Source organism: Monodon monoceros, unplaced genomic scaffold, assembly GCF_005190385.1.
Source record: "Monodon monoceros isolate NGI ecotype Baffin Bay Population unplaced genomic scaffold, NGI_Narwhal_1 Super_Scaffold_4, whole genome shotgun sequence".
Classification (NCBI taxonomy): domain Eukaryota; kingdom Metazoa; phylum Chordata; class Mammalia; order Artiodactyla; family Monodontidae; genus Monodon; species Monodon monoceros.
Window position 1 is genome coordinate 1,185,891 of NW_021703781.1, and position 22,210 is coordinate 1,208,100.

The 22,210-nt window shown below is 53.7% G+C and overlaps 1 protein-coding gene and 1 pseudogene across 1 annotated transcript in view; both read left to right on the top strand.

Moving 5' to 3' along the window:
* Positions 1–22,210, top strand: part of GALNT2 (polypeptide N-acetylgalactosaminyltransferase 2) — a 175,208-nt gene that overhangs the window by 13,956 nt on the left and 139,042 nt on the right. The window lies entirely within an intron of this gene.
* On the top strand, positions 1,179–8,081 carry LOC114908771 (annotated as a pseudogene).

Sequence of the window (22,210 nt, forward strand, 5' to 3'; positions counted from 1 at the left end):
CTGTTCATGGGATTTCTCTGATGGCCCTGATTAAGACAACTTAGAACTAGATTGCAGGTTAATAGATACACTGTGTGATGATTTCAAGGAGAGAAATCCACATGAAAACCTGGTGTTTGGTTATGATAATCCAAGGAGCCCGGCTGTGACGTCAGACCCGGATGCAAATGCCGCTGTTACTGCCTGTGACCCTTCGTGTCTTTGTCTGTGAGAAGGGGGTTGATGGAAATGAGTGAGTTGGTGGGGACGATGCCGGTGCAGTTTAATGAGGGCTCCTTTTATTTTCACTGGCGCGTGTACTCACCCTTCTTTCTCACAGATGCTTCTGGGGCGACGCTGGGCCCCTCTGGCGGAGCAGGGGCAGACACCCAGGTGGAGGGTAGCTTCGCGGTGTGCATCGGTGACTAGAATGTAAATCAGGGCAGAAGCCTGAGGAAGGAAGCTCTCCCGCCCTCTGTGCTCTCCCTCCCGCTCTCGGACCTGCCGTGGACCCGGGAAGCTCCCTGTTTTTGTTCAGGTTGAAGCTGTGGTGCTGAGCGGGGCCAGAAATGTCACGTTTGGGGCACGTTTAAGAGAGATAGACTGTACTTGGCCAGAGTGCAGTGTACGTTCCCAGGGACACCGAGAGCAAAGCAGACCTAATGCGTTAATGGGCGTGATGGAGCAAGCTGGTAGGATGGTAGTTTCGTGGGTGTCTGGCTTCAAGTCCTGCCTTTGCAGTTCGCAGATGTTCCGGCGGGCAGTCTCCTCCCGGGGCCTCAGAGCCGCCCCCTCCATGGGATCCCCGTGCTCCATGCCCCTCCCCCTTAGTGCTGAGCGGGGGGGACAGTCTGGCTCTGGTACCTTCCGTATTTTCTTGGTTACTTATTTATTCCGGGAAGGGAGTGTTGGAGCTGTGAGGAGAGTACTAGTTTCAGAGGTCTGCACACGTAGAAACAGTGGACAAAGCCTAGAAACCTAGCCGTTGCCCCAGCTGACAGTCAGGGGCCTATATGCACAGACCATGCACTTTTTTTTTTTTTTTTTAATTTTTGGCTGCGTTGGGTCTTTGTTGCTGTGCGCGGGCTTTCTCTAGTTGCGGAGAGCGGGGGCTACTGTTCCTTGCGGTGCGCGGGCCTCTCATTGCGGTGGCTTCTCTTGTTGCAGAGCACAGGCTCTAGGCGTGCGGACTTCAGTAGCTGTGGCACGCGGGCTCAGTAGTTGTGGCGCACGGGCTTAGTTGCTCCGCGGCATGTGGGATCTTCCAGGACCAGGGCTCGAACCCGTGTCCCCTGCATTGGCAGGTGGATCCTTAACCACTGTGCCACCAGGGACGTCCCCAGACCATGCACTTTTAAGTGCTAATTAGGGACCCGGGATGTTGGAGCTGTGGGTGGGCCTGAGCTCTCTCCATCAGCCCTCGGATGTTGGGCCAGGTGCGCGTGGGTGGGGGGGTCTGCATCTCCGGGATCCTGCTGGTTCAGCAGAGAGCAGGGCTCGCAGCCCTCCGTCGTCCTGGGTCCCTCACCAGGCGCCGCTGTTGACCCCCAGGACTCCGCAGGCTGCTGGGCATCTGCATCCACTAGACTGTGAGCGCCTTGGGGGCCGGCACCTGCTCAGCCCCTCCCCTTTCAGCTCTGCTTCCCCACGGAGATGCAGCAGCAGCCGCAGTGATGCGCCTGCCCCAGGGCGGTCAGGGGAGTGAGGCAGATGAGGGCCTGGGAACGTGCGTTCTGGGAGGGGTGAGCGTTGGCGGCCACCAAGGCAGCATTGGGCAGCTCTACGTGGAGCTCCAAGGGAGCTCACAGACTCATCACAAAGGACCGAGGAGGGCACCTTTGGGGGAGAGCTCATGACTAGAAGGATCCAGCCATGAGGATGTGGTGGAAGACTGTCCAGGCATGGAGAACGTCATGTGCAAGCGTCCTGGGGCCAGAATGAACTTGGTGTGCTTGGACAGTCTAAAGCAAAAAGGTCAGCGAATAGAAGTGTGGTGGGCAGGGGCCACACAGGGTCAGAGGGTGCTCAGGGCATGGTATGCATTTAGGAATTTATTTGTGCATGTCGCCATGTTCCCTGGGTGTGGCCTGGCACCCGGCACATCATTGGTGCTCTGGTTGGTGTTCCGTAATATCGGTAAGCGAGACGAGGCTGAGACTGGTGGGGTCGTGGTGGTGAGAAGGGCCACGAGCCTGGGCTCAGCAGAGGGTCTTCTGCACTGTTGTGAGACGTCCTGGCCCTGCCATCCCTCCCCTCTGGGCTTTGCTCCTGCCGGCTGTTACAGCCTGGGGTTAGAGAGCCACTGTGCCGCTTTCACACCGAGCCTCCTGTCCGCGACAGCCGTGGTCTGGCAGAAGTGCTCAGCGTAGGGAGTCGCCGTCATTTCTGGGTGCAGATCTGGCTTCTCTGCACTTGCAGCGAGAATGTGGACCTGAAGACAAGGACAGCGTCCACCTTTCCCTCCAGAGGCGCTGCATTGATGCTGCAGCTGCGTGGGCCTGGCTCTATTTGTAGGTTAAGCTTTTAAATCATCGCCCCTTAATTGGTGTTGGTGCCGCTTCACCTTGTCTGAGGACAGGGGGGCTGTGCAGGGACTCTGGGGACAGGAGAGAGGTCGCGGGTGATAGGATTTAAATTGTGTTTAAGCAGCCTAGTCCCTTCCGGCTGTGTTTAGAAAAGAGTTTTTCGTTGTTAACCCTCCTTCCACTGATTCATCATCGTAAAGCGCTTCTACATTTAGACGGTCATCTCTGGACAGACACCTGGTTACAGTGGGTTCTGAGCAGCCTGGCCTGCCTGTGTGGGGACAGACCGCTAGACTGGGGGCTAGGCGTCTGACGTTCTTGTATCATTACATTCCTGAGTGTTTGGAGCGACCCCTGGCTCGTCATTTTAACGCTCTGTGCCTTGGATGAGCACTTGTAAAACTGTGGATATACTACTGGCTGGTGGTGTAGGGGCTTGGAGCTGCAGGGACATTGGACAGACAAGATGGAGGTGGATTTATGTTTGTGAAGTGTTGGGGCACCTCTAGGCAACACTTTGAACCCATGGGGGTGGGCACCCAGTCCGCACTTCAGGCAGTGCCCCTAAAGTCATTTGCGGAAGGCAGCGGGCCCTTCGGTAGCATCTGTCGGAACGCCGCAAGCGACCTGTGAAGGGTCTGAAGCCAGCCTCCCAAGTTGAGGGAGGAACGCGGGTGCCGCCAGACACGTGCCGAGGGACCGGCGAGATTTGTCCACCTTCGTGGACTGTAGAGAACCAGTGATAGGATTTATCCCGGGACTTGGCGTTCTGAGGTGCGAGAGGAGGAACTGAGGAAATTGTGCCCTCAGTTATTTGGAGAGGGGGGCACAGAGTCCTGTGAGCCGACGGCATCTGGCGTCGTTGGAGCGAGAATTTAGCGAGAGGGCATTATGGCGGTTAGCGATGCAGTAGCGTCACTGCCCTGCGCACTAAGTGGTTAGCTCGGCCTCTAAGAACTAGCAGGGCTTCTCCTAGCTATTCTTCCAGTCCTTTGGTCGTGGGCATGGGGGTTGGAAAAATGCATAGGTCCAGGGGAGAGACGGGAGGGCAGCATAGGAGGGGAGGACTTCCTACAGCAAGACAACTCATCCTTTGGACATCAGGCTTTCTCTCTCTTACATTTTTTTGGGGGGGGGGGGTTTCTTCATCGGCCGAGGAGGAAAAGAGCTTGAAAATGAGTGGGTTTCTTTGCGTGCTCAGGAGATTTATTTTCCTTTTCACCCCTTGTTCCTCCTCCTTCGTTTCACCCACATACAGCGCAGAACTTTTGCAGCGACAAGGATTCAGTTGTAGCCTGGCTCTCTGGGCGGGATCTCTTGGAGCGGGTTATAACTTGTCATTAATAACGGCTTGCTCAGGGCACAGCCCTGTCTTCCCAGCTGTGTGTCTGCCCTGCTGTGGTGCCTGTGGGACACTGAGTGTGCCCTGGGGGAGGGGGCGGAGGGCGCCTGGTCCCTGGATCCCCCTGGATCCAGTCTCAGCCCTCCTTCCTGCTGTGTCCTCGCACAGGTGCCCTTCCAAGACAGTGTCACCTCATCTGTGAGGTGGAGACAGGAACAGGGCCTACTTCACGGGGCTGTTACCAGGATTAGGTGAGGTGTTGCCTCTTAACCCTTTGCCCATCGGTAAAAGTGTTCCGGACATTGTGTGTGTGCAGGGGTGTGTGTGTGTGTGTGTGTGTGTGTGTGCGCGTGTGTGTGCTTGCACCTTAATTCAGCTGCTGGAAAGTTGTTTTATGTCTGCAGCTAGAGACACGTACACGTGTGCACACAGATGCCGACATGTGCATGCCTCTTTCCTTCTTCCTGGCCAAAAAAGGCGTACACGGCAAATTTCGTTAGAAATGCAAAGTTGTTTTGTGGAGGTCAGCACGTTTTCTTCCATCCCAGGGAGCCACATTGTTTCACCTGGGAAGGTGCCGGCAGAGGTGCAGGTGGAGGCCCCCAGCTGGGTCCTGGTTTCCGCGCTCTTCTTTCACGTGCCGGACGCACAGCCCCTTCGAACCCAGCACACAGGCGTGCTTAGGGTTCATATTTTAAGAGCTGTCTCATCTGACGACCAGCCCTAATTACTGAATTTCACATATGAAAAACCTGCAGGGTGAAGGACTTTGCCTGTTGATTGCACTCACATTGCTGCATTAAAGTGAAATCTCAGGACTGCAGTAGCCTCAGACCGGCTGCTGTCACCTTCTCTCTTCTCGCCCTGGTCCTTCTCCCCCGGGTCTTCGTCGGTTTTCCTTGCAGCTTGTGTCTTTCATCCTTTTACCCCCCTTCCCCCGCCCAGCCTGGGTGCTGCGCCCCACTCCCCCCAATTCACACTGTAGACCAGTGGTTTTCAATCTGGCCACATGTTAGAAACAACTAGGGAGATTTTAAAAATACAGATGCCTAGAACCTACCCCAGGCCAGTTAAATCAGAACATCGGCTCTTGAGCTGAAGCGTGTTTTTAAAAACTCATGGAGTCCAGGGACTTCCCTGGTGGTCCAGTGGTTAAGACTCCGCCCTTCCACTGCAAGGGGCATGGATTCGATCCTTGGTTGGGGAACTAAGATCCCGCATGCCAGAGGGGGGAAAAAGAAAGCGCATGGAGTCCTCACATATATATTTGGTCTATTGTGTAGGGCTTTGAGCTTGAGTTTGGTCTTTCTTTTGGAAGACTTGGGTGCTTGCTTTTATATTCAGGGGTGAATATTGATGGGTATACAGTGAAGTGCCCGTTGGATTACTGAGTGGTGCTCTTGTCATAAGCACTTATTCAGGAGGCTCTGAGAAGCTTACTGTTTACAGTAAAAGTAACGAACAACAGATATGAAAATGACAGTTTGGAGCGTAAAGAAACTACAGCTTCCTTACTGGACTGAATGAGTATTGGGAGTGGCTTGAGGTGTTCGGTGGTCGAGCGATCTTGGATTCTATTCTCCTATCTTATTTTAATCTGGGGTTGCTTTGTTTTCGTTGTTGTTTGCAGGGGGAGGTATGACCCTATGTGTGAGGGTCAGTGGCCACGTGGATGTAATTCTCGAGGAAAACTCTGGATCAAGTACCAGCTGATTGGAAGGAAGCACTGGGAACTTTTTCATGATTAGAGGCCTCTGGTCATTAGTGTCCTGTGAGCCACTCAGGGAAATGAACAGAGCCATCCCTTCCAGTCTGACCTGGAATCGGTGGGTGACGCGCAGCGCCCCGCACGGCACCCCGTCTGCTCCCCCCGTAGCCCTGCACGTGCCCCCTTGAGTGAAAGTGGAGGCTGTCCAGCAGGGTCCTTTGCCCAGTAGCAGAGACCCTCGCACGGGAAGGATCAGGTGGTGCGGGCTGGACGTGAGGGGGCGTGTGGAGTACCCGCCCTTCCGAGGTTTCTGACGTCCCTGGACTTGGGCTCATTCCTCTGTTGGAGGATAATAAACTGCACAGAATTTACAAATGGCGAGGTAGGTTTTCCAGGGGGAAGTTGGAGTTCTTTGTCTGTTTTCTTCACTTCTGTACCATTGTGTGTGTGTAACACATTTGTAGAAACAGTCGAGGCTTACGTGATTATTTTCTTCAGAAGACTTCTCTTTACCCACTGGTCCGTTTTCCAGTGGGTAAAGAGAGGCCAGCGAGCTGTTTCAGACAGAACTTAAAGAGAGAATCACCCTGGGTCTCTGGGTTTCATAGGTTTGGAAACTAGATGGTATTCGTTCATCTAGAAGGTTATCAATCAAAGCCCGGGGTTTCCATGAACCAGTATTGTAAAATGTTGGTAAATAAGGATTCTGGGTCATGAATTGCTGATGGGAGCGGAGCCTGGGGGAGAGGGCTCCGGGGTGCGCGTGCTCAGGAAACCAGGGCGAGCAGCTGCTCTCCTAGGCATGTTTCCCCTCCCTCTGTGGAAGCTGGATCGGCCTTCATTCTGGGGATGTTTCTGTGCATAGAATCAATACCCTCTCCCTAGGGTGCTGATGGAGATTCATTTTTCAAAAACCCAGTGCGTAGCTTGTTAAACTGTTGTCTCAGCTCCAAATCCTTCTAGGCTCCCCTCTGTGCCGCCGGAGCTAGGACTCTGCACAGCGCGTCTGTGCCCTCCGGGGACGGGTGGCGGTCCAAGCACCAGCCGGGCGGTATGCAGGGAAGGGGCTTGGTCCCTCCTCTCTGTTCCCCCGCTCTGGAGCAGGCCCCGGGGACACGCCTCCCCCTTAGCTGCCCCGGAGAACCCGCTGTGCCCTCCTCCCAGCACAGAAAGAAACAGCCTCATCGCCATCCTAGAGACCCCAGCACCAGCTGAGCAGACCCCCTTCTCGGGGCGGCCTCAGGCCCTCCCTCTGAGTTTGTAAGGCTCACTGATTCCACTTCTTCCCTTGGTTCCCTCCAGCCCAGGGGTGGTGGCTGCTTCCTGCACTTGCTGCCTGCCTGAAGCCTTGGAGTTTTCCTCGTGCCCTTTCAGTTACCTAGTTAACAGCTTGATACCGAGTTAACGATTGACGGTGAAGCCTCTGTTTAAAAGCTTGTCCGTTGTCTGAATTCTAGAAATCGGATCCTGACGGACGCATCTGGCATTCTTCTTAACATTCTTCAGTAAGCAGTCAGCAGAACTATTTCCCAAATGTATTATAGTTAGATTACAGCCTACCTTACATTCCTTGGGTGTTTTGCTTCAATTCTTCTTTGCGATTAGAGTGAGCTATTTCCTGGAAAGATGGCCACAGATGGCTCGCATCATTCATTCCGTTGGTTCTCTTTGGCTTTATTTTTGGAGGGTGACATCGTACCACCTTATCTCCCACTTCTGTGTCCATTATGGAGCAGCTCTGAAATTTCCTTCCACTTCTAGATGATGGCTGTTGTGTACTTAAGCTACGCATACTTCTAAAAAGATTTGAGGCACATTATGGGAAAAAAGCATATTATGTGTAAACACAGATTCATTAGAACAAGAGTTCAAAGATCTAGGGCCGGCCTTGTGGTAGAGGTGTAGAGTTGGTGGGTGGGCTGGGATGAGCCGCGCTCCAGGTGGCGCCTGGGAGCCCAGCGGGAACCACGGCCAGTACAGTGGTAGCAACTGGACTGATCGTTGCTGCTGCAGGAGTTGTAGGCCGTTACGCTTTGCAAGCCATGAAGCCATGGAGCCTCAAGTAAAACAAGTTTTTCAAAGTCTACCGAAATCTGCCTTCAGTGGTGGCTAGTACAGAGGTGGGTTTGAGCCCCAAATGGCAAAGCGGGAAGCAGCATTAATACTAGCTGTAAGCCCTACTGCTAATAAAGGAAAAATAAGAGATGCTCATCGATGAGTTGTGCTTTTAAATCACCCAGACAAGGGAGGATCTCCTTATATAGCAGCCAGAATCAGTGACGCTAAAGATTTACTAGAAGGTCAAGCTAATGAGTGAAGTCAATGTATGATGAATTTTGAGTTCTTATTCATTTATGTATAGGAGTACCAGCTTTTTATAATAAAATAAAACTACAAATTTAAAAAATGATTTAGCACAAGCTAAGTCAAAGCCTTGGTATAAATTTGAGGATTTTAAACTGGATTATAGAATATTTATAGGTTAATACTCAAGAATTATGGATAAATGCATACCAAAAAAAAAAAATCTAGGGCCATATAATGGGGGAGAGGGGTAGGGCGGGCAGAAAAAGGAGAAGAAGAAAAGAAGAGGATGGAAAAGAAAGGGTGAAGGGGCACCGGTACTGAGTGTCTCCCTGGGCAGGTCCTGGGGGTGTTCCCGTCTGTGTTGAGTCTGGTACTCAGCGTAACCCTCGGGGAAGCGTTGTTGTGGTCCCCGTTGACAGAGCAGGAGCCCGGGCCCCAGAGAGCCGGCCGAGCAGGGCTGTGTACACATGCCTCTCAGCGGGCCTGCACCCAGGAGACCAGGACCGGTTCTTCAGTGCAACGCGAACTTGTATCTTGGTAGCCGAAGCACATGGGAACCGTGGTGGGTTGCATAGCTTTCATTTTCTAATAAAATGAAGCATTTCTTGTGAACAGTAAACATTTTCTTAGCCCTCATACTTGATAAGAATCTCGTAGACTTTAATTAAGATCAGTGAACAACATCCTAATGGCGTTGGGGAAAAAAATACCAAACACCAGATGGAGAGATGCAGACGTGGCCATTTATTTAAATCAGTACCTATACTGATTTAATAAAATCAGTATTTTATGTTATGTATGTTTTACCACAGTTTTTTAAAATTTTTAAGTATTTTGAAAATGAAAAAAGGTAAGGAAATCTACTTGGTTCACTGAAAACTGATAATCTCAATATGATAAAAATAAAGAACTCCTTATCAGCCGAGCCGAGGCCGGGAGCGTCGGGTCATTGTCGTGTGAAGGCAGGTCTGTGGAGGGGAGACGGTGCCTCTGTCAGTGGCCAGACCCGCAGCTCTGACCTGGTCAAGGGCAACGCGGGCTGCGTCCCTCAGCCTCCATGTCACTTCGCGCCTCACAGGCAGCAAAGCATGTTGCTAAGAGGGCAGGCTTTTGAGAAGTGGGTTTGAATCCACCCTGCACCATTTATTGGCCACGTGAGGTGCTTCATCTCTCTAACCTTAGCTTCTCCACTTATTAAATGGGGGCGATCATAGCGTTACGGTTCTTTGGATCGAAATACATGTGCTTTTCCCGAAACATCTGGAGAGCTTATGTTCAAAGGAATATATATGGTAGAGCTAAAAACTATCAGAAGAGACATAAACAGTCAGAGCCCGACAATTTGGGGAGGAGCGATAAAGATGGGGCGGGCGGGGGCTGACCCTGAGTGTGGTTAGGTGCCTGGTACGTGTTATTCCCGCTTTTTAGACTGGGAAACAGGCTGAGACATGCAGAATCTAACCCTGCGTCCGGTGTGCTTGCAGCCCCCTTCGTGGTGGCGAGGATTAAATAAAGAGATGCAGGTACGGCTCTCGGGCTGGAGCCCCTCGCAGAGTCCGTGGTCCCTGGGTTTTCATGGTGACCTACGCTGGCGCCTCTGTTCAAGCTGCTCTGGCTTCTGAATCGCCCCTCCGCCTCTGGTTCCAGGGGTTGGGTAGAGCCTGGCTCTTCCCCAGGCCCCCAGCGCGGGGGGGGAGCTGCTGCAGCAGGTGGCCCCCGGGTCTGTGGCTGCCCTTGCTGTCCTGGATGGGCTTACGTGTGACCCCTGCAGCGGCAAATGAAAAGCAGCGCTCACTGCAAGCAGGGCCAGCGCCCGCGTGCTCTTTAAAGCTGTGTGTGTGCGCGCGTGTGCGCGTGAGCGCATTTAGTCCTTTTGAGACTCTGCGAGGTGCTGCTGTCATCCCCAGGTTGTGGATGAAGTGTCCGCGGGGTGGAGAAGGCTATATGGGCTGCCTTGGCACTCGCGTGGACGTGGTGGGGTTGGAGCCCACCCGTGCCGGCCCCGGATCGACCCTCTCCGCTGCGCTCTGCCCGGCGCCCACTCAGACCAGCCGCCCGCTGGGAGAGCTCTGGGGGGAAGTGGCCTACGGGACACGGCCACGCCGGTGCCCGTGGTGGCAGAGGCCGTCCGGCCCTGTCCCAGCAGCCCCCTCTCCCCCCGGCCTGTGCGCTCTGCCCGCCGCTTCCCCATCCACCAGCCTTCTGGTGGCTTCCTTGCCCAGTGGCTGCGGGGGGGCGGGAGGTGGTGTGACCCCAGGCTGGCGCGGCCCCGCCGTGAGAGGCCTGGCAGCCGCCCTTTGCTCTCCTGGAGCCCAGCCGGCCGGCCTTGAGCCGTCCAGGCTGCTGCACCAGAGAAGGGAGCCTCCGAGCTGCCCTGGGGTGAGAGGGGCCCCCCGGAGGATGGAGCAGAGGCTCCGCCCCCGCCAGGTGCCACCCCAGGAGGACAGGGTGGCCCCAGGGCCCTGAGAGGCAGGAAACCGTGGCTGTTTTCTCGCAGTAGAGTGGCACGCACCGTGCAGAGCGAGGACACCGCTCAGCCTTGTGTCAGAAGGAGTGTTTGCTGGAGTGACTTCTCACTGAGCCGTGGCAGCTCCTGCCCCGCTGGCTTTCCGTTTTAAGAAGAACTACACACCAACTACATCTGTGGAGTCTTCTCATTCTAGGACCTGCCAATTTAGGTTGAGCCGTGGTAGAAAATTATCCCCTTTAAGAAGATTTTAATTACTGAACCAAACATATTAAAAACGTACTTATGTGTGATAATTATGACTAAAGAACTCCTTATCAGTGCAGATCAGTCATTTGCTTAAGTGATTTCTTTGTGATGTTTGTTAATATGAGGATCTTGTCAACGTGAATCCCTAGCGGCAGGTGACTGTGAGAAGGGATGGCTGCTTACTGCTGAGGGCGGGGATGGGGCTCACTCCCCTCCTCCGTCCCTCCGTCCCTCTGTCCCTCCCTCCCTCCCTCCCTCTTGCTCACCAGGACCTCTTAAATGTTTCTGCCTTTGACCCTCATCTTATTTGAAGTTTTTTTTTTTATCTATTAGGCAAAGTCCTTCTTAATTCCCAATTAATTCCATTTTTCCAGCCTTCCCTGGTAATCCTTAGCAGCCTGGGGGTGCCGGGCTGGGAACTGCTGCCCCTGTTGAGTCTCCTTAATATCCCTTCTCTTCTCAAAGATAGACTCGGTTTGGTCTGAAGTATGTACAATCACAGAATCAAAGAGATTTGAAACCTCGAAGGCATTTTTTCTTTTTGGGTCTAATTCATGCAGAGGTCCTCCAGTTCAGTGAAGACTTCCCTTCAGCAGCAGATGGTAAACAGATTCTGTAGGATGAGTAATTCGTTCATTTCTGTCTGAATGGTTTGTTTAGAAGCAAACAGAATGATTCCCTTTTCTCATTAAATATGTTATGAGAACATCAGGATCATACTGAGTTACTGTCCAAAGTTGCGTCTGGGAAGGGGGGAAGGAAAGTAACCAAAAATGAAAGGGCTCGTCTGGCATTTCACAGCTCAGACCCAGGATCACGGGAGACCTTACACACCAAACTCTTAATTTAATGAACCATTGATCCAAATTGTTAAAACACTGTGTACTTGCTCAGGAGATACTTTTTTTTTTTTTGGCTGAATTAGGTCTTCGTTGCGTGCAGGCTTTCTCTAGTTTCGGCGAGCGGAGGCTACTCTTTGTTGTGGTGCACGGGCTTCTCATCGCGGTGGCTTCTTTTGTTGTGGAGCACGGGCTCTAGGCGCGCAGGCCTCAGTAGTTGTGGCACGCGGGCTCAGTAGTTGTGGCACGTGGGCTGTAGAGCGGAGACTCAGTACTTGTGGCGCACAGGCTTAGTTGCTCAGCGGCATGTGGGATCTTCCTGGACCAGGGCTCGAACCCATGTCCCATGTATTGGCAGGCGGATTCTTAACCACTGCGCTGCCAGGGAAGCCTCGAGATAAAATTTTTATCATATTGAGATTATCAGTTTTCAGTGAACCAAGTAGATTTCCTTACCTTTTTTCATTTTCTTTTTAAAAATATTTAAAAATTTACAAAAGTTGTGGTAAAACATACATAACATAAAATATTCCTTAACTGTTCTTAAGCGTGCAGTTCAGTGGCATTAAGTAGGTTCACATTATTGCTGCAGCCATCACTACCATCCGTCTCCAGAACTTTCTCATCTTGTAAAACTGAAACTCTGTCCCTGTTAAACACTAACTCCACATCCCACCCCGGCCCCTGGGAACCACCACTGTACTTTTTGTTCCTATGAATTTGACTATTAAAGGGACCTCATATGAGTGGAATCGTAGAATATTTGTCCTTTTGTGATTGGTATATTACTTCATTTAGCATAACGTCTTCAAGGTTTATCCATGATGTAGCATGTGTTAGAATTTCCTCTTTAAGGTTGAATAATATTTCATTGTATGTATCCATTCATCCGTTGGTGGACAGTTGGCGTAGTTCCACCTTCTGGCTATTGTGAATATTGCTATTTCTTATATCTTAACACGAAAATGAAACATCATAGTTTAATCTCTCCTTGGTATCAGCAAAGTTTAGAATATCTTTTTAATAGTGGAAAGTTACAGTAAATTACCAAATGTACATTGTGTCATTGATATTTAACTGGCTGGCAATTTCGGGCAGCTTTTACATTTCTGAGTCGTTAGGTTTGGCATCGATAAAACAGATAATGATACTAATTCTACTAAGGTTTCAGGGGTAAAAATGAGTTAATATGTATGAGTGTATCATGTAAAAAGAAGTACATAATTCTTAGTAGTTAATACCAGAATAAATTCTGAATCTTCTTGTTTGTATTCTGGTGAGCAGGTGTTCATAGTAGAGATTTGGAATAACTTCCTTCTTCCAGAAGCTTCAAACCCTTACACTCTTTTTAGCACAGACTTGAACTGCATGGGAGTAGTTCGTGGGATTGGGAGGTTTGGAGGCCTATCTGGAGGCAATGTAAGTTTCTCTCGAGTCAGCCCCCGCCGAATCAGTCTTCTTTCTTCCCCGTCACTTGGTCTGTCTGCTTTTATCCAGTGTGCGGCCCCTCCTGTGAGACAGCATCTCTTTAGACTTCGTGGGCGTGAGTTGTGAGTTGTGTAGCTTGTGGATTTGCCGGGGTGTTTCCAGGAATCTGCTTCCTGAGCCCAAGGTGAGGCAGGGCGGTGGGCGGGGTAGCTTTCACTCCATAATGGGGCTGCAGTTCTAGCTGAGCTGGTGTCTAGACCCAGTCATTAAGCGAGTCCACCCGCCCCGGCTCAGATGCTCCCGGCTGTGCCGAATCACCTCCTCGTCTGAGCCCTCGCCGCAGCCGTCCTCTGACCACGTGCTTGCTTGCTTGCTTTCTGAGAAGAGTTGCGCTCCTGTTGCCCGTATCCACCGGTGGTTGTTCTCTGATGTGGGTGTTTCCATGGAGCGCAGGCGGCCACCGTGTGCTTCCGGGACGGGGGCGGGGTGGGGGTGGGGGGGGGAGGGAAGGGGGCTGCCCTGGGCTGCAGCAGTGTCGGTGCCCCCGCCTGGCTCACCCGTTTCCTCACCCCTGTCGGCAGGAGTGGGGGCACCCAGGCTGGCTGCCATCCTCGGGAGCCAGCCCGGGGCGCCCGGGGCTGGGGTGGAGGGTGCGTGGCCGGGGCCCGGGGTTGGGGCCGCCGTCCTTGGGAGTCTTGGGCCGTCAGGAGGCTAGTGCGTTCATTGTTGCGAGTTTCTCGAAATCATTAACACCCCAGTGTGTTTCCGGAACCTCCAGCGAGTCCACACACCTCTGGCTTGGCCCCGGGAGGCTTTCCTCTGCCTTCTGAGCTCTGACGCCCAGGAGGTGCCGCGGCCGCCCAAGGCTCAGCAGAGGGTGCTCGGCTGCATGACATTCTGGCCTTTGTTCCTCGAAGGAGACGTTTTCTTCCTCGTGTTGTGACGGCTGCCAGGGGGGCTCCCCCCAGTCATGTCCTGGAGTCCCCGCGCCCTTGGGGCCCTGCAGATGGCCTTGCGCACCCAGGCCCGAGGGCCCGGCCCTCCCCTTGGGCCTGGCGCCTGTAGGAGGGGCCAGTCTGGTTCCCGGCTCTTCTCGGCTTCTGTCCCCCTTCTAGGGTCTGAGGCGTCCCCCCCCCCCCCCCCCCCAGGAGCTGCCATACCCGTGGCATCACCAGTCCTGCACAAGTGAATACTTAGCATCTTCCCCCGCCACCAGGCCCGCAGCTCCTCAAGGGCCAGGCCCGTGGTTTGTCTGCTGGCTTGTCCCAGCTGCCCACACGGTCCATGGAGAAGAGCAAGGGGTTCAGTGTCTTGGTTGTTCAATGAACGATTTAAAAAATGAAGGATTGAGTCCTGGAAGTACTTTAATTTGCTACGATTCCAGGCCGCTTGCCGCACCACTCTGTACCTCAGGTTTCTAAATTCTAAGGTTTGGCTACTATACCTCAAATGGTTCCACAGGGCACGGGAGAGGCTTCCTTGCTGTGCACCTACTGTGCGCCTCGTGCTGTGCACAGTGGGGCCGCCCAGCACTCCTTTTCACCATCGACAGTCCTGTGAGGCATAGGTATTACGGACCCGGTTCTGCAAGTGAGCAGCTGTAGGTGCTGAATAACTTACTCAAGGTCACACGCTCTTTCAGCAGAGAGGTGTTACAACGATGAAAATGCAGGGCTGCCTCACTCCACAGCCTGTGTGTGTGTATGTACATACACGTGTACGTACGTATGTATATCTAAACACTCAAGTGTCTGGGGGAAATACACATGGACACACAAACCTACACACACACACACACCCATGTAGGACACACTTAGGAAGTGTGGGAGGGAAATATACACATATCTATATACACGCGTGTGTACATACACACGCGTGTATATATCCATCCACACATGTATGTAGATGTGTGTGTAGATGTATATTTCCCCTGACACTTCCTAAATGTGTTGTACACATACATGTATGTGTGTGTATATGTGTGCGTGTATGTATGTATATATGTATACATGTGTACGTATATATAATCCACCCCTCCGCTTCCTAAACATGTCACGCCAGGGGTGCCTCCTTGTAATTCTGGCTTTTGCAGTAAATGTTAAATAAGCATCTTCCCCCCCGCCCTCTACCCCTGCCCGTTCTTTCCTCCCTGGGAGGGGCTAGGACCCTCGGGCCTTGTGATCAGCTCCGTCAGGGCTGCCAGGGGGCTGGCCGCTCTCACCCACGTCCTCCCCACTCCCAAGTACGTCAGGTGCCAGCATGTGTTTATTGAACTGAAATTCTTAAGCCTGCAGAATATACTCCCGGTCTGTCAAGACAGATACAAACAACGTGCCTTTTTTAGACTACTTAAAGGCTTCTTGACATGATCCTGATGGTGTTTTAACAAGTTTTCAGGTCCTGGTCAGCCAAGCTCAGGACCAGGAATAAATGTTTGATAAACAACGTAAGGGCGATGGAAAAAGAAATGGTGTCATAAGTGGGACTGTGGGTTCTGTAAATCTGTGATGGGCTGTTGTTCCTGCTGTTTTTTGTATGTGATGATTCCTGTTCTGATATTTTCCTCTCTTCCACATGAAACTCTATAATGTGGACCCCTTTCCTGGTCCTTTGGAGCAGGGTGGCCTGGGGCCGAGGATCGAAGTCCGTAGCAGAGATTTGGGGGACAACTTCCTTATCTCCCGTTCTGCCCCTTTGCCAAACGGAAGTGCAAAGAGTGGATGGAATGAGATGCTGCCTCCTGAGATGAGCTCTCCCCGGTGGTTCCCGATGCTTGCTTGGTTGGCAAGGCACAGTTCGCCCTTCCCCTGAGCCGTCTTCATTGTGTGAAAGTGCAAAGACAAATTGTCTGTCCGAGGAGCTAATTTTAAGTGCTAGTACGTTTTAAGGACTTACAAGGCTCAAAACATTTTGGTTCTCTTAGAAGAATCTCTTTTTCTTCTGAAAAACAGGCTCGACTCTTCCTTTTAAAGTCAGGAAAGGGGAGATGAGCTGAAGCCCCTTTGGGGACAGGTATGTTTTGTTTACTGTTGAGTCTCCGGAGCCCGACTGGTCCCCGGCACAGTGGGCACCCCCAACCGTTGGTGGGAGGTCGGATTTTCCATGCTGTAAACGCAGGAGCGAAGAAGCGTCATGAAGGGAGCACCTGCTTGAGACGTAACCGCGGCTTCACAACAAATGCAGCAGTTTTGGTCTCGAGAGTGAAGTTGTGTCTCTCTGGAATTATAAGCCTAAATGGTTGACTTCCTGTTTTAGAATTCCCAGTTTATTTTCTGGAAGAGTTTGCAGCAGATGTGGTTCTATGGAGAAGGTTTATACCTCAGGGGTTCCAGTTTGGGGTCTTTGAAGTATTCGTATTTGCAGGAGTCAGGTAGAAGTTGCTTATTGATCTGACGTGACGCCGCACGGGCTTTGTGGCAACTGCCTCTGCGTCCGGGTGGAATGACACGTACTTAGTGTGACAACTGAGGACAGCTTGTTTTCCCCCCAAGAGAGACAGAGCAAACTAAGGCACTCCCAGTTCTTTCCCTAGGCATTGATGGAAACAGACTCCATAGGGGAAATAACAAAGAGAGTGTTGGGTAGTGGAGAGTGAAAACATCCAGCTGCTGGGACAGTGGAACTCCAAGGGACTCTGTCTTTGGGGGGGCCCGGGGGGGTGGGCCACAGGGGGAGCATGGACAAGGTGTCATCTGAGGACTCCCTCTGGGGCTGGAAGAAGTGACATTTTGCTCCGATGGGTCTCACAGGCTGAGACTGGCATCTGTTGGTCTTCCTGAGATGGTGTTTAGAGCACAACGCTTCAGGGATTCTCATAACCCTAGTCATTTGCTTTGCAGAATTTTTAGCAGCCTCAACTTCCTCCGGGGTGAGGCTGTCCAGAAAAACAGTTGCTTGAAAGAGCCATTGACAGAGGTAGAGAGACAGCTGTGGTCCTTTTTCCTTTAATAATCTTTCCTTAGGTTTCACGGAGGCCAAAATCCCCTTAATAGATTTTAATAACATTCGTGGAATCTCGGTTTGCACAGCAGAGACCCTTAGTGTGGCTTTTACTCTCTCCACTGCGGTTTACTTTGTATCCATGAGCGACCCTGCTTTTGTGCGAAGGTGACTATCTTTATTCAGCAAGAATTGGCGCAGGGGTGAGCGTGGAGATGCTTTCCCGCATCCGCGGTCTTTCCTCCAGGACAAGAGTCCACCACCGCGAACACGTTTCCATCCTCAGCCCCGGGGTTGGGAAGAAATGCCAGTTGGCTCTCCTGCTCGGTTTGAGGCAGGTGTCGGTGGACTACAAGGCTGCCTGCATCAGTGGGGCTCTCCGAGGACGCATTTCTACTTCCAGGAAAGAGCTCCCTGCAGGATTTTGTGTGTGGCTCTAAGGAAAGGAGTTGGTGGCTTTTAAAAACACCAAAAACCAAAACACACGTAATTATCGTGTCGGCCCTGTTGCAGTTAACCCTGATTTTGGCCTCAATTCTGGAATGAGTCAGCCGATGTAGACGAACCCTTTATCAGGTCACGGGTTGTTATTTATTCTTTCCCTTCCCCTAGTCATTTACTTGGCGAGTGATGACCTGACCTTCCCCGAGTAACGATTCCTTCCTCCAGCAGAGTTCGCTGCTCAGGGTGGAGGCGCTTACCCCCGTAAGCCACGGACTTGGTGTCGTTAATTAACTGATTCAGCCACTGCTCCCTGTACACCCACCGGGCTGGGTGCGCACCCTGCCCCTGCTCAGTAACTAGCGGCCTTTTCCCTCTAACTCCCGAGCATCCTTAAGCTCCTCGTATTCTCTCAGGATGTAGAATGCCTGCACAGACTGGGGGCTCTGGGACTGGAAGGGGCAGCTGGAGCCGGGCGGGGGCCTCTCTCCCCCCCCCCCCGACCCCCGGTGTCTCCTCCACTCCTTTCTCCAGAGCTTAATGGAACCACTGTCTGAAAAGGCTGAAATCCTATTTTCTGGGGGATTTGGGCATAGACAGCCCTGCAGTCCTTTCCTATCATGGTAAAATAGGTCATCAGAAGCAGCTGGTGGGCCTCAGAGAGCAGTGGCTGTCGCTGTAGCGTGATCGTCAGGCATTCAGCCCCCTGGCTCTCTAGCCTCAGAAATGGGAAGCTTTAAAACCCCTGCCTAGTTGGATGCCTTGAGTTATAAAATAAGTGAGATGTGCTGAGTGAGGGCGGGAGGAGGGAAACGGGTGGCCGGAGCTGCATCGTGCTCGCTATCCACGGAGGCTCTCCTTTCTTAATAGGCTTCAGAAATCCTGGAGTGCATAATTCACCAGCCACGGAGTCCCACCCGTGTCCCCGTTGCTCAAAATGCAAATGAGCTTTGCCGAGCTGGGAAAAAGGAGCTGCGCGCCTGTTCTTTCTCTAGGTCTCAGGAGGTGCTGGCGAATGTGCTTTGAGCAGTGATTGAGCCTGTGATTACTGGTCTTTACTGCTCGCCGAGCTAATGAAGGGGCAGAAGGCGGCCGCTGTAACGGCGCTTGGGGCTTTGCCAGGCTGAGTCACAGCCAACTTAGGGAAAGGCTGCCTAGCACGCCTCCAGCCCCCCGTCCTAATTGGAGGTCTGCAGCGGCACACTCAGAAGATGAATCAGAATCGGGGGAAAGTGTGCGGGAGAGACGAGCCAGGAGTGAGGTGTGGGAGGACCACACAGCGTGCGGGGTTGGATCCCCACCTCTGTTCTGGTGGGCCTTTCTTCACCAGAGGGGTGTCCTGATGCCGGAGGCCAGGGGGAGAAGGGGGGCTCTGGTGGGCAGACCCCTCCTGTTGGCTTTGCTGGGCTCTGCGCACTGACGGGCACAGGGCGCCGTAGGCACAGACACCTTGCACGTTCTCAGCCCAGGGCATGGCAGTGGGCGGGGCATGAGAGGGCTGGCTGATGGGCGGCAGGAACCCTCTACCGTCTACCCCTTCGAGAGCGTGGCGTGTCCCTAGCCCAGATCCACTGAATGAGAATCTCCATGAGGGACAGGGAGCCTGGAATTCGAACAAGGTCCAGGGTTATTGAAGAGCGGTCCCTGCTGGACGCCACCTCTCCATGGGCTCAAACTGGCCTTGGACGTTGCCCAGTCAGGACCAGACCCTGAGCTCTAGGGCCCCCTGGGATTCTCATCGCACCGTGCCTCATTGATCTGAAAATGCACTTCTTCCCGCTCACATTTTAGCATCTCTGAAATCAGGTTGCATCTTGTCATGGATGGTGCCTCATGGTTTGCTTGCTAACATTTTTCCTCCTGAGAGTTAGGTGAAGTTAACGGCCCTGCAGTTGATGGGTCTTGGATTCGATGAGCTTTTTCCTGCCTCAGCTCTGGTAGGGACGTGGTCTCTCTCAGCCACCTTGCCCTCGTGGTGGTCAGCGTGGATGAAGGTACACAGAGAGCAGCGTGCAAAAGCGAGGGCTCCTGTGGGTGCCGCTGCAGCGCGGCTTTACAGGACACTCGCCTGTATTTGCATCTGCTTCGGGGTGAGCGTCCTAGGGGCTCATAAGTATGATTTCCCCTCTTTTACACGTTGGGGTGTGGGCAGCAGACTCGTTTAGGATGGACAGCTAGTAAGTGACAGAGACCTAGCTCTGTCTGACGCCAGGTCCAGGCCTGTCACCCGTCAGCGCGCTCACTGTATCCTTCCAGCCTCTCCCACTCGCCTTTCTCCTCAGCCCTGTCGGTGCCTCAGCGGCCGTCGCAGCGGATGCAGTAGAGATGATTCATTTCTTTAGGTCAGTGTCCGAACCTGACTTCTCAGAGGCTGGTCTTGTGCGATAGTTGCGTATTAACCACGTGCCAACTCCATGCCAGCTTCTCCTGCTCAGGGCTGCGCACGCATGGTGACCGGGCATCGTCCTCTGTCTGCTGGACTCTTGAGTGATAGCAGAGTCCTGGGTTCTCCCCATGAATGAGGCACGTACCTCTGGACAGCACGTTTATTCCTCTCTGTGAGGTTGGCCATGCCTGTGGGGGAGGGGGGCTTCCATCGCCCAGAGAGCTGCGGGTGAGGAGGGGCACCAGCTGGAGAAAACAGCACGGTGCCTGCTGCTGGGAGCTGCAGCATCCCTGGGGCCTGGGTGGGTCCCTGGACACCTGAGGCCCTGCGTCCCTACAGTTTGCTGAAACCATTGGTCATTTGGCCACTGCCTTGGAAACCCAGCCACCCCTGGAGGTGCTTCAGTGCTTTTGTTTTGTGTTCGGCTTTAGTGCCTGTCCATTTCAGTTGGCATCAAGGGCTTTTGGGGGGTTGAGGTGGGACAGGATGATGTAACAGGAGTGAGTGACGGGGGAGCATCTCCTGTGTGCCAGGCGCTCGTGAGAGGGCATCTGCTGATAAAACCTATGGCTGGCTTCTTCTGTCCTTGGTCCTCCTTTAACAGTCAGTCGTGCCGAGCACGTGCCACGTCCTCGGACGGCAGGCGGGCCGTACGTGCTGGTGGCCCAGCACAGTGCCTCTGGCCCTCGGTGGTGGCCAGCGCATGTTCTTCAGCTGACAGAACATGCTAGAGAGTCTTAGTGCTTCACATGTGAGGGTGATGCGCGGCCTGAGGGTGCCCCCACCAGGTGTGGCTGGAGCTGGGGGTGGTGGGGTGCTGCCTGGAGCAGCAGGAACAGCATGGGGATGGCAGCCTGTTCAGTGGGGACCGGGAGCTGGTTCCAGAAGTGGTGGTGGAGAGTTCCGTGGGCTGCGAGCCCTGGTCCTGGGGAGGCGGCTCTTGAAAACTCTGCCCGCCATGCCTCTGCAGGCTGCTCGAGCCGTTGTCCACTGATGACCTTTGATGTAAAGGACATTGTCTTTGGGAACCCCGTTGCACTGCGAAACTTTGCTGCTTGGCTCCCAGGCCTGGTCTGGCCCTAGTAGAGAGGATTTGATGATCAGTTAAATCATCCTCCGGAAGAGCGATCCAGAAAGCGTCCCTGGGCGGGGAGCGGCGGGGTCTTCTCTAGTGGGCGCGCTGCGCGGTTCCCAGGGAGGGGCCAGGTGTGTGTGTGTGTGTGTGTGGGCCTTGGAGGTCAGGGCCTTGGATGCAGCAGGAGAGGCTGTGGAGGCAGAGGAGGCCGGTGGGGCTGATGGAGAGGCAGTAGCCAGGAGGAGTCGCAGAGACGGGATTGGTCTGTGAAGCAGGCCCAACACCACCCCGGGCGAGCTGGAAAGAAGGGCCAGCAGCTGTGGGGTGGGGAGGGGAGGGGGCGCAGTTAGGCGAGCAGGCCAGGAGCCCCAAAGGCAGGAGGCCGGCACGTTCATCTCATGAGTTTGCTACCCTCTGCGTCTTTGGACACGGTGTCCACGTGCCAGGCTTGTTTCTGATTCCTGCAGTGGCATCACGGGTGTGGAACAGGACCCCGTGTGCAGCATGTGGCACCGGCTGGTGGCCTTGCGGGCAGAGCTATGCAGGGACCAGCGCCCTCCCGCTCTGTGCCCGCCTGTGCCGGTGACCGCGACACCCTGACTCAGGGTGGCAGTGTTGGTCTAAGTTGGGTGGCCTCGGGCCCCACCTCGTCCCCCCCGCATCTGGCTTGCAGCTGTAGGTTCCGGTGCTGCAGGGCTTTCAGTTCTGTGGCCTCCTCCTTCACCCCCTCTTTCGCGTCTTCCTGTGCAGAAGGCTCATTTGGAGGAAGAAAGGTCTCTGTCTCTGAGGATGGGACGGAGACCGTTCTGGGCTGTCCTTGTCTGAGTCACAAACTCTGAGGGCCGGGGCGCCCCCCATGTCCCATGGGCCAGGACTTGTAAAGTGGCTGGAGTGTGGCTCCTTGGGGTGGGGGCCTGACCCTGCCGCCAGGTGCCCTCCCCCTCCTGGGAGATGCCAAGGCGCGTGAGAGGGTGGGTGCGTGAGTGATGGGAGCACGTGGGGCAGTGTGTTGTACACGGAAGTGACACGGTACGCTGCTCCCTGCTGCTGCCCGCACGTTATTTATCTGTTTCTAACTTCTTTGCCTGAGCCCTGAGGGTCCCTCTCAGCTGTGCTTTCCTGGGTTTTATTTTTTCTCCAGCGGATCGGTCTGGGGACTTTTCTGGTTGAGGTGAGACTGGCAATGTGGGTGCATCGAGTGTGAGTTGAGAGGCTTTGGGCGTCAGCCAACCTTCTTGGAGGGTAGCGGGGCTGCTGCAGTGGGTGAGGGAGCGGAGGTGCAGGACAGCACCATGCGCGCAGCACCTGCCCTTCCGGCCGAGCTCTGCACAGGCCAGGAGAGCAGGTTAGTGGGAGACCGTGGGACCTCGGGGGGGGGAAATTCACACTCTTCTCTCCAAATGCAGGAAGCACCACTACCAGGCGAGGCTCATAAAGGATAAGTCGAAGGTGTTGGTCATCCCTGACTTGTGGGAATATGTGTGTGTGTGTGTGTGTGTGTGTGTGTGTGTGTGTGTGTGTGTGT